Source organism: Herpailurus yagouaroundi, unplaced genomic scaffold, assembly GCF_014898765.1.
Source record: "Herpailurus yagouaroundi ecotype Mexico unplaced genomic scaffold, PumYag 77, whole genome shotgun sequence".
Classification (NCBI taxonomy): domain Eukaryota; kingdom Metazoa; phylum Chordata; class Mammalia; order Carnivora; family Felidae; genus Herpailurus; species Herpailurus yagouaroundi.
In genome coordinates, this window is record NW_024412388.1 from 27,718,187 (window position 1) to 27,730,872 (window position 12,686).

At 38.4% G+C, this 12,686-nt stretch overlaps 1 protein-coding gene across 7 annotated transcripts in view; it reads left to right on the forward strand.

Moving 5' to 3' along the window:
• LOC121026292 (protein argonaute-3) overlaps positions 1 to 12,686 on the forward strand; it is a 116,836-nt gene that overhangs the window by 58,634 nt on the left and 45,516 nt on the right. The window contains exon 1 of one of the 7 annotated variants that reach the window (XM_040469200.1): positions 7,576 to 7,867. The exons of the other annotated variants lie outside the window; for them this stretch is intronic. The gene's annotated coding sequence lies outside the window, so the exon portion shown is untranslated. Of the gene's footprint in view, positions 1 to 7,575; positions 7,868 to 12,686 lie in introns of those variants that run through there. 7 annotated transcript variants of the gene reach the window in all.

Consider the following 12,686-nt stretch of genomic DNA (forward strand, 5'->3'; position numbering starts at 1 on the left):
GTTGAGATGATTCATTCTACAACCTTAAAATATTCTTACAGAAATTATTACAATACTGTAATATAATACAAAATAATAAAATATAAAATATAAAGAAAAATAAATTAACCTGCACTTACCTTTGAAAACCTTCGTGGCTGTTGTAAGAGAGATGAGAGAGGACGCTTATTGTGTAGGACAACTTTCATCATCACTACCAGCATCAATGCTATCTATTGGTTCAATGGAATCTTTCTCTTTTCATGCACCGTTAACAAGGAACCTATCCAGTGACACTTGATTTTGCCTCCTTTTGAGGATTTTGTGGAAATGTGACATTGCATTGTCGTTAATGTATTCATTGCTCGCACTGCTACAGCCTTATTTGGGTGGTGCCTTTCTACAAAATTTTGCACCCACATTTTACACATCTCCCTAATCTCATTTGAAGTGAGGGGTTCCTCTGCCTTTTTCTTCTCCGCCTCCTCCTCCTCCTCAGACAGGATGCAGACGTAGATTTCTTACAAAATCTTGCAATTTCAGCCACTCGCATACCTCGTTCGTACTTCTTGATGATTTCCTTCTTAACTTCCACTGTAATCATCTCCCTCTTACTGCCTTTCTTTTCAGCCTTCTTCTGCATGGGAGCTATTGTATACACTCTCATGGATGTTGACTATACTACAGTGTTAATAAACTCTTACAGTATTTAATATAACTGGTAATAAGGTAGCAGAGGAAAGGGTCTATATCTGCAGGCAGCCTGACCTAGGATGAAGCAGAGCATTCCTAAGCTTACTCTTGTTGGAAAAGCAAAGGACTGTCCATAGGTGCTCTGAAGTGACAGAAAATACACTAGTGCCAGTTGTGGGCACCTTCCAGCGTTCTGATAAATTCCTGATTTCTGCCAAACACCATGGCCTGAGACCGAGCATGCGAGCACAGGAGACAGTCACCCACAGTCCCACAGCGCTCATGAGAGAGACGAACCGTCGGCTCAGTTGTGATCGTGTGACATTCGGTGTCACGTACTGCTCATCTTGTGGAATATTCGCAGAACAAGTTATTTGCAATCCAAGGTTTTACTGTAATCTATTTTGGAGTTTTCTTTTTCCTGTACGTGTTTACCCTTCCTACTCCTTTATGTTTTGATCTCTGCCTTCCCTGTTAGAGTCTTTCTTTCTTCAGATACATTGTATCTTTGGTTATCTACTCATGATTCATTAGGATCTAAAACACTGACTAGAAGCTCGGAATGCATCATTGGGGCCAGTTGAATATGAACTTCACTATAGGGTGGTTTCAGTGAACTGATGTTAGGGGACCTACATTTGTATCCTCAAGTCTGTTTGCTTGGCTGGTCAGGTTACTCAAAGATTAGTCTTTTCAGCTCCTGCCTGAAGGGTATCAGTCTGATTGTCTACATTCTAGAAGCCAACATTCAGCATTTAATGTTCATATTCATTTAATCCCTTCTTTTTGGTACAGTCTGTGCCCTCAACTGTGCCTGATATGCTCCCTCCAGAGAGCCGTTCCTTTATTTTTTCCAGAAAATAAACCTCTGGATTTATGTAGGGATGACAAAAGGGCAGTTGTTCAGCAATGTGGGATTAGACAAGGGTCTAGGACGCCGCCTGCTTCTCAAACAGCTTTCCTCTTTATTTTTCCACACCTCTCCCCATTCTGTCACTAGTTTCAGAGGTACTGCCTAGTTTCAGAGGTGCTGCCACTCCTCATGCTTTTTGAAGATTTTATAGCGTAGATGCAGTTGGTTCTTATCTTTCCCAACCTAGCTGGCTTGGGATTTCATTTTCTTGGATCTACTATGTCAGTTACAACCTGTCCACTTGCTTTTCAGCTTTTTGCTTTTTTTTTTTTAATTTTAAATTTTTATTTAATTTCTTTTTTTTTTTTTTTTTTGAGAGAGAGAGAGCACCAGCAGAGCAGGGAAGGGACAGAGAGAGAGGGGAATAGAAGATCTGAAGTGGGCTCTGCAGTGACAGCAGCAAGCCCGATGTGGGGCTGGAACTCACAAACTGTGAGATCATGATCTGAGCCGATGTTGGACACTCAACCAACTGAGCCACCTGGCGCTTCTTGCTTTTCGTCTTCTGAAGTGTTGATGGATTTCCTGTTTTCTGTTCTCCCCTCTTTCTAAGATTATGTTTTTGGTTTTTTAGAGAGAGAGCATAAGTCTGGGAGAGGAAGAGTGGGAGAGGGAGATCATCTTAAACGGCTCCATGTTCATGGAGCCTAACGCAGGGCTGGATCCCATGACCCTGTGATCATGACCTGAGCCAAAATCAAGAGTCAGATGCTCAACAGACTGAGCCACCCAGGCACTCCCCCCCCCCCCTTTTATAATTCCTTACCATAGTTATAACGGAGTTTGGGGATTGGGGAAGGAATGAAATGAGCATCATAACCCAGAATTTGTTCTTAAAAGGCAGAGTCTTTGTCTGGATCATCTCTAAATTTCAACCCATAAGAGAGTCCTTGATATAGTAGGTACTTAATATGTTTACAGGGATGATTAAGTCTTGCTTTACAGCTATAAAACTCAGTTGGTAACACGTTTGTGATGAAGGCCTGGTTTCTTGCCACATGGACCGCTCAAGAGGTCTGGTTAAGTTTTCTCACAGTATTGTGGCTGACTTTCTCTGGAGCAAGTAATCCATGATAGAGCAAGGTAGAAGCTGTAATGACATTAAGGCCTAGTATTGAAAGCTACATTTTGCCATTTTCATAATATCCTGTTAGTTACACAGTTATATTCATTGTAGGAAAGACTTATACAAAGTTGTGAATTCTATAAGGCAAGACTTATTAGGGACATCTTGCAGGCTGGGTATCACACAAAGTTTCTGTCCTAAGCTAAAGAACAAATCCAAATTAAAAGAAGGTAAAAAATAATAAAGATCAGAGCAAATATTAATTAAATAGAAAACAGTGCAGAAAATGAATGAACCCAAAAGTTGGTTCTTTTAGTGAAATTAAAAACTCCTAGCAAGACTAAACCGATTTAGAAAAATAGAAAAAAACAGATTACCAGTATCAGGAATGAAAGAGGGTCTCACTAAAGGTCCTTTAGAATTGAAAGGTTAATAAGGAAATGTTATGAGCTTTATACCAGTTAATTTGATAATTTAACATGACTTTACAGAAATTTACTCTGAAGAATAATCTGAATAGCTCTGTATCTATTAAATTCAATTCATAATCCCCTGAAAATTCCAGTGATTTTACTGGTGAATTTTATCTAACATTTAAGGAAAAAACAGTACCGGTCTTTCAGTAATTCAGGAAATAGAGGAGGAAAGACTTTCCAACTTTATGAGGCTAGTATACCTGTGATACCAACACTTGACAAAAACAGTATAATCCTCCCAACAAACAGAAAAATCATTAGACACATTCTAACGTTCTCATGATAAAAATTTACAATAAACTAGCAATAAAAGGAAACTTTTTCAGCTTGATAAAAGCGTCTAGAAAACATAAGAGGCGTCATCTTCATACTAAAGGGTAAAAAAAGATTAAAAGCTTTTACTCCAAGATCAAGGCAAGGATACTTGCTTTTCACTGCTTGATTCAGCATGGTGCTGGCAGTGCAAACCAATGCACCGAGGCAAGAAAAATAAAGACATAATGTTGTAAGGGAAGAAATAAAATTCTCCCTGTTTGCAGAAGACCTGTTATTCTCTACATAAAAAATCCTAATGAATCTACCAAAAAAAAAAAAAAAAAAAAAAAAAACCACACAAACCTACTAGAATTAATAGATGAATTTAGCAAGGACACAGTATACTAGTAGCATAGACAAAAATCAATACAAGCAGTATAACAAGAAATAATACTAGCATTCAACAATTAAGAAAAAATACCATTAATAATAAAAAAAATAGATTTAAAGAAAGATGTGCAAGTCCTGTATAATGAAAGCTACAAAGACTTCCCAAGAAAGATATAAAGATACCATGTTCTTGGACCAGAACACTAAAATTGTTAAGCTGTCCGTTCTCCCCAAATTGACCTATAGACTCAACACAATCCTAATGAAAATCTCATCAGGATTTTTTTTTAATATAAGTTGACAAGCTGTCTTAAGATTTATATGGGAATACAAAGAACCTAAAATAGCCAAAAACATTTCAAAGAAAAACAAAGTGGGAAGATTTATACTACCTAGTTTTAGGGCGTTTAAATTTTTTTTAGTTTTTATATTTTTTAAGTTTATTTATTTATTTTGAGAGAAAGAGTGCACTGGCAGGAGAGAGCAGAGAAGGAGAGAGAATCCCAGGCAGGCTCTGCCACTGTCAGCACTGAGTCCAAATCGGGGCTCAATCTCAGCAATTGTGAGATCATGACCTGAGCCAAAATCAAGAGTTGGATGCTTAACCAACCAGGCACCCCATACTACCTGGTTTTAAAGATAGGCTACAAGGGGCGCCTGGGTGGCGCAGTCGGTTAAGCGTCCGACTTCAGCCAGGTCACGATCTCGCGGTCCGGGAGTTCGAGCCCCGCGTCAGGCTCTGGGCTGATGGCTCAGAGCCTGGAGCCTGTTTCCGATTCTGTGTCTCCCTCTCTCTCTGCCCCTCGCCCGTTCATGCTCTGTCTCTCTCTGTCCCAAAAATAAATAAATGTTGAAAAAAAAAAATTTTTTTTTTAAATAAATAAAATAAAGATAGGCTACAAAACCATAGTAATCAATACAGTGTGATATTGGGGTGAAGGTAGACCTGTTAATCAAGTTATAGAAAAGCTACAGATATTAAGATACTTGATCTTTATTTTTTTTCTTAAGATACTTGATCTTAATCACAGGCTGAGAAGCAATTAGAATAGCTACAGAAAGAGACCCACTCATGTGGTTGATTGATATTTGACAGAGGAGCCAATATAATTCAGTGAGAAAAAGGTAGTATTTTTTTTTTAATACTTTATTTTAGAGAGAAAGTGAGCACGATGTGGGAAGAGAGAATCTTACGGAGACTCCATGCTCAGCACAGAGCTGGATGCACGGCTCGATCCCAAACCCTGGAGTCATGACCTGAGCCAAAATCAAGAGTCGGTGCTCAACCAGCTGAACCACCCAGGTTCCCCGAAAGGATAGTCTTAATGAGTGATGCCAGAACAACTGGATATGTGTGTGAAAAAAATAAACATAACCCCTACTTCACACCATACTCAAAAATTAATCCACAAACCTAAAACTGGGAAATTTCTAAGAAAACAGGAAAAATATTCATGTCCTTGGAGTGAAAGATCTATTTTTTCAGTTTATTTATTTTGAGAGAGAGATCGTGAGCAGGGGAGGGGCAGAGCAAGGGAGAGAAAATCCCAGGCAGGCTCCATGTTATCAGCATATATCCTGACGTGGGGCTCCATCCCACGAACCGAAAGATCGTTACCTGAGCCGAAATTAAGAATTGGACACTTAAGCGACTGAGCCACCCAGGCTCCCCAAAATACTTTTTAATATACTGGAAACTTCATCTGAATGAAAACCCTCTTTTCAAAACACTTAAGATGAAAAAGTAGGCACTGCTGGGAGAAACTATTTGCAAAACATCTATCTAAATAAAAGACTTGTGTCCAGAATATTAAAAACTTATACCAGACAATTTTTAAAATGTGGTCAAAAGCAGACACTTCACAAAAGATGTATGTGAACGGCAAGTAAACACTTGAAAAGATGCTAAACATCATTGCTCATCTGAGAAAGGCAAATAACCACAATGAGGTACTTACTTCACACCCACTGCATGGGCTAAACTAAAATGACTGGCAATACCAGGGCACCTGGGTAACTCAGTTGGTTTAAGCATCTGACTAAGGTCATGATCTCCTGGTTTGTGCATTTCAGCCCCACATCAGGCTCTGTACTGACAGCATGGAGCCTGTTTGGGATTCTCTCTCTGCCTGTCTGTCTGTCTGTCTCTCTCTCTCTCTCTCTCTCTCTCTCTCAAAACAAATAAAAACTTTAAAAATTCCACCATTAAAAAAAAAAAGACTGTCAATACCAGTGTTAGGGTGTGAAGCAACTGGAAATGGTAGGTGTAAATTGTACAACCACTTTGAAAAATATTTTGGCATATTCTTTTAAAGTTAAACATTTTCTGGCTTTATGACCCACCAATTTTATTCCTAGGCCTTTCCCCAAGACAAAAGAAAAAAGAGGTCATACAAAGATTTATGTGCATATATTTGTTTATTCATAATAACTAGAAACAGGAAATAACCCAAATATCCAAGAACAGGTGAATGGAGAAACAAATTTTGATCTATTCATACAAGGAAATACTACCCAGCAATTAAAAAGAACTATTAATTTATACAGCAGTATGAATGAATCTCAATTAAAATGTGCAAAAGAACGAACTCAAAATGGTATATACAGTATAATTACATTTATATGAAATTTTATAACCAGTTAATCTATTGTGAAAGAATACTATAAGTGTTTGCCGAGGGCAGATGTGGGAGAAACTAATTACATAGAGGCAGGAAAGTACTTTCTGGGGTGATAGAAATTTTCCTTCTTAATTGGGGTTGTAGTAGCATAGATATATACATTTGTCAAAATCATTGAACTTTACACTTAAAATGCATTTTATTATATGTAAGCCTGAAAATCCTTTTCTAAAAGTAAAGTATTCCTACATAACCCACCAGAAAGGCTAAAATTCAAGTCTGACAGTACTAACAGTGAGAAATTAGCACAAAAATGACTTATACATTGCTCATGAGAGGGTCAATTGTTAAAACCATTTTGGAAGAGTTGGCATTATCTAGGAAAATTAGAGATACAGATCCTTCATGACTCAGCAATTCTACTTTTAGATGGAGCCTTTTTTTTTTTGAATTTTTTTTTTCAACATTTATTTATTTTTGGGACAGAGAGAGACAGAGCATGAACGGGCGAGGGGCAGAGAGAGAGGGAGACACAGAATCGGAAACAGGCTCCAGGCTCTGAGCCGTCAGCCCAGAGCCCGACGCGGGGCTCGAACTCACGGACCGCGAGATCGTGACCTGGCTGAAGTCGGACGCTTAACCGACTGCGCCACCCAGGCACCCCATAGATGGAGCCTTTTATACCAGAGAAATTTATATGTGTATGTGCATCAATAAGACCAACTATAGGAATTTTCATAACCTTACAGTAACCAAAGGAAAATGCCAACACAAATGTCCAACATCAGAATAGATAACTATATTTTTTTACCAGAGTGTTAGTGCAGTGAAAATGAAGAAACTTTACATTTAATATATATGAGCTAGAGACCATCCTTAGCAACAGTCTCAAAAAGATTACATGCTTTATGTTTCCAGTTATATAAAGTTCAAGAACCAGGAAAACTAAACTGTTTTTGAATCTGTACTTATGTTGTGTATTTAAAGAAAAGGAAGTGATTACCATGAGCCAGGACTTTGATTACCTTTGAAAGAGAGAGAAGAAGTTAAGATTGGGAAGGGGCTAAGAAAGATGTTGCTAAGATACTGGCAATATTTAGTTGTTGATCCAGTGCTGGTTCTGTATATATTTATTGTATAATACTCTCAGTAATATTCATATTTTATATACTTTACTAAATGTGTGATATTTTATATTAAAAATAGAAAAAATAAAACAATTCTTTAATCTATCAATATCTCCTGGATGCTATGTTAATAATATCTTGCCAGGTGATAATAGGAAATTCAAGGATATTTAACATGGCCTCTAAAGTGCTCACTAATTATAACCATAAAAAGACATTCATTGTGTAATAAGTAGTCTTAATCTCTGTTCTCATACTTTCAGAGCCATGGGAGTAAGCCTATTAAAATTGAAGCAGATAACATCCATACCATGTAACCTCTCAGGAGGTAGTATGTGTACATTAAGGTATAATTGTGATTATGTTTTTACAAGCTTCCAATGTTATTTACTGTTCTATTTTATACTATTCATTTGGACCTGGACTTATTTCATAGTCATAGTTATTTTAAATATGGCAAGCACTTACTACTTTCTTTTTTCTTATCTGTTATTTTCTGCCATGTCTTTTGACATAGTGAAAAGCAAACTTAAGAATTCTAACCCCTTCTTGGGGCACCTGAGTGGCTTAGACCGTTAAGGGTCTGACTTGGGCTCAGGTCATCATCTCATTATTCCTTAGTTCCAGCCCTTCTGATGCGCGTGTGCAATCAGCCTCTCTCTCTCTCCCTCTCTCTCTCTCTCTCTCTCTCTCTCTCCCCCCCCCCCCCGCCTTCCCTCTTTCTGAAAAAAAAAAATTCTAAGGGCACCTGGGTGGCTCCATCGATTAAGCATCCAGCTTCGGCTCAGGTCATGATTTCCTGGTTGGTGAGTTCTAGCCCTTCGTAGGGCTCTGTGCTGACAGCTCAGAGCCTGGAGCCTGCTTCACATTTTGTGTCTCCCTCTCTCTCTGCCCCTCCCCTACCTTCCCCTTCCCGCACTCTCTCTCTCTCTCTCAAAAAAATAAGTAAACATTTTAAAAAAATTCTAATTCCTTCTTAATGGAACATTCTCCTAGAAGACCTCTTTAAGGAGTTAGTTTACATTAACAAAGTGATTTTGCCTAGAATTAAGACCTCACTAGATCAGTGAACAAATGACATGAATGAACAGTTCTTCAGAAATGAAAAAAGAGGGATGCCTGGGTGGCTCAGTCTGTTGAGTGATGGGCTTCAGCTCAGGTCTTGATCTCACGGTTTGTGGGTTTGATCCGACATTGGGCTCTGTGCTGACAGCTTGGAGCCTGGAGCCTGCTTCAGATTCTGTGTCTCTAGCTCTTAGCCCCTCCCCCCCCACGCACTCTTTCCCTCTTTCTCCTTCTCCCTCTCCCTCTCTCTCTCTCAATCAATAAACATTTAAAAAAAATTTTTTTAAAGAAATGAAAAAAGAAGCTCTGTTGAGTTCCTATTATGGTCTGCGTACAAGTAGGTACTTTGCATTGAATCCCCACGCTAATGCTATGAGTAGTAGGCATTCTAAATTTACAACTGAACAAATAGAAATTCAGAGAAATCATAACCAGTAAATGTTGGACCTAGGATCAAAATCTATGTCTATTTTATTTTAAAGCTTGTCCTTGTTTTATTATTCAAACACTGCTACGCATGAAAAGAAGAAAATAAACATAGCTTGGAAAAATCAATGTGCAACAAACAGTGACAGGAATTAAAGGATGTATTTCTATCAGCAAAAAAAATTTATCATTTATCAATCTATATAAAGATACATTAGAGGTGTAGAGTGTATTACAAAACCTTACTGAAATTTGAATGTCCTTAATAAATTTGGAGATGAATGTTGATGAATTGGAAGACTATCCTACTGGTATTCTAGACATAGTCTCTTTTGGTGATTTTTTTTTTCCTTAGTTGTAGATTATATATATCTAGATACTGGCAATCTAAGTAGTAGATAATATCTCATTTTCCACCAAAGTCCTCTCAATAATATCTGTACTTGATTTCTAATTTTATTGATCTGAATTCTAACACCTGGCTAGTCCATTTTAATTATGTGCACACACTCCAGATTTATCCATCTGTTGATGGATATTTTGGTTTTACTATTAAAAACAATGCTACAATAAGCATTCTTACTCATGCCTCCTCTGGCATATAGGGAATTTCTCTAGAGTATGCATTTCAACATAGTGGAACTGCTGGATGGAAAAGTAAGCATATCTTCAAATTTACTATACATTACTATTTACTCTCGTCATTGTATCAGTTTATATCCCTCCAGTCTGCATGAGAGCATTCATTCTTCCATTGGCTTGTTGTCAGTTTGTGTTACAGGTCTTAAAATTCTTTGCCCATCTTGACTGGTGTAAAATGATAGCTCAATATTGTTATGTATTTCCTTAATTACACATAAAATAATTCATGAAAATTTATGGGTTTCAACATTTAGATTTCTCTTTTATGTAATGCTAGTTCATGTCATTTGCCACATTTGTTGTATCTTGATTATAGGAACTCATTACATATTTCAATACTAATTATTTGTGGGGTGCCTGGGTGGCTCAGTCGGTTGAGCGTCCGGCTTCGGCTCAGGTCATGATCTCACGGTTTGTGGGTTCCAGCCCCACATCAGGCTCTCTGCTTGATGGCTCAGAGCCTGGAGCCTGCTTCGAATTCTGTGTCTCCCTCTCTCTCTCTGTTCCTCCCCCACTCATGCTCTCTCTCTCTCTCTTTCAACAATAAATAAACATTAAAAAAAAAATTTTTTTTTAATACTGATTATTTGTTATAGGTGTTACACATGTCCTCTACCAATCTATAGCCTCATTTTGCTGCTGTTTTGGGTGGTTTTTTGTTGTTTTGCTTTGTTTATGGGTGCATTTCTTACAGTTCTCTTCCATATTTTTTTTTCCCTTATAGTTTTAATAGTTTATAGTTTACGTATTTTAAGAAATTCTTAGGGGTGTGTTGGTTGAGCATCTGACTGTTAATTTCAGCTCAGGTCATGATGCTAGGGTCATGGGATTGAGCCCCATGTTGGACTCCGCACTGAGCATGGAGCCCACTTAAGATTCTCTCTCCCTCTGCCACTCTCCCCTGCTTGTGCTCAGGAGAGAGAGAGAGAGAAAGAAATTCTTATGATTTCAGTAGTTTATAGTTTTAATATCTTATTAAGAAATTCTTCCTTACCACCAAGATCAAAGATATTCTAGGGGTGCCTGAGGGGCTCACTGGGTAAAGCATCTGACTGTGGGTTTCGGCTCAGATCATGATCTCAGAGTTCATGAGATCGAGCCCTTTGTTGGGCTCCACACTGACAGCACAGAGCCTATTTGGGATTCTTTCTCTCCCTGTTTCTCTGTTCCCCCCACCCAAAATAAAACATTTTTTAAAAAAGATATTCTATATTTTCTTCTAAATGTTTTTTTTTTCATATTTATTCTCTGGATAATAATTTGTTTTTGTATATTGTGTGAGGTAGGCTTTCAAATCTGTTCTGCTGGTCTGTGTGTCTATCCCCATAGTCTCTTGACTTGAATAAGATTATAACAAATCTTGATAAATGATAGGGCAGACCTTAGACTTAAAAATTGTCTTGGCTAAGGTCACCTGGGTGACTCAGTGTGTTAAGCATCTGACTCGTGATTTCAGCTCAGGTCATGATCCCAGAGTTGTGGGATTCAGCCCCTCATTGGGTTCTGTACTGAGCATGGAGCCTGCTTGAGATTCTCTCTCTCCTTCTGCTCCTCACCCCTGCTTGCATACTCTCTCTCTGAAAAAAAAAAAAAATTTTTTTTTTAATAAATATTCTTGTTTTGTTGCCCTTTCGTGTTAGTTTTAGGATTAGCTTCTTAATTTCCAGAGGTCCAGGTGATAGGTATTTTGATTGAAATTACTCTGAATTTGCAGATTAATATGGGAATAATTTATACAAATAGGGTATATTACTCCATTTATTTAGATCTTCTGTATTGTCTTTCAATAGTAAAGATACCCTTTACTTCTCTAGACCTTTTGTTGTTTTTACATTTTTTTTTTCAACTTTTTTATTTATTTTTGGGACAGAGAGAGACAGAGCATGAACGGGGGAGGGGCAGAGAGAGAGGGAGACACAGAATCAGAAACAGACTCCAGGCTCTGAGCCATCAGCCCAGAGCCTGACGCGGGGCTCGAACTCACGGACCACGAGATCATGACCTGGCTGAAGTCGGATGCTTAACTGACTGCGCCACCCAGGCGCCCCTGTTGTTTTTACATTTTTACTTTTTATTTTTGAGAGACAGAGAAAGAGCACAAGTGGGGGAGGGGAAGAGAGAGAATGAGACACAGAATCCAAAGCAGGCTCCAGGCTTTGAGCTGTCAGCACAGAGCCCGACACGGGGCTCGAACTCACGAACCATGAGATCATGGCCTGAGCTGAAGTCGGACGCTTAACCGACTGAGCCACTCAGGTGCCCCTACTTCTCTAGATCTTATACATATTTTGTTTGGATTTCATCCCAAGTCCTACTGTTTTTTGTTGTAATTTTAACATGTATTTTGCTAAATTACATTTTGATTTGGTTGCCAATGTATAAGAATAATTTCTTTTCATATATTGATCTTAAGTCTAGCAACCTTGCTGAACTCTCATTAATTCTGTAATTTATCTGTAGATTTTATTGGGTTTTCTGTGTAGTCATACTGTGAATAATTTTTTCCCTTTCTAGTCTTTTTACCCGTTATTTCTCTAACTTGCAATACTGTGCTAGCTAGAACTTCCTAGTAAATGAAGTTGAATTTACCATAGATGTTTTTTAATATGAATTTTTAAAAATTATTTTAGAGAAAGTGAGCGTGAGCAGGGGAGCAGAGCAGTTGGAGGGAGGGAGGATGGGGGGGAGAGAGAGAGAGAGAGGAAGGAAGGGAGAGAGAGAGAAAGAAAAAAAGAGAGAGAGAGATAGGTAGATAAACAAATCCTGGGCAGGCTCCATATTCAGTGAGGAGCCTGAGGCAGAGCTCCATCCCAGGACCCTGGGATCATGACCTGAGCCAAAATCAGGAGTCAGATGCTTAACTGACTGAGCCCAAGTGCCCCTGAATTTGCCATAGGTTTTTGGTAGATAATTTTTTTTTTAATTTTTTTTTCAACGTTTTTTATTTATTTTTGGGACAGAGAGAGACAGAGCATGAACGGGGGAGGGGCAGAGAGAGAGGGAGACACAGAATCGGAAACAGGCTCCAGGCTC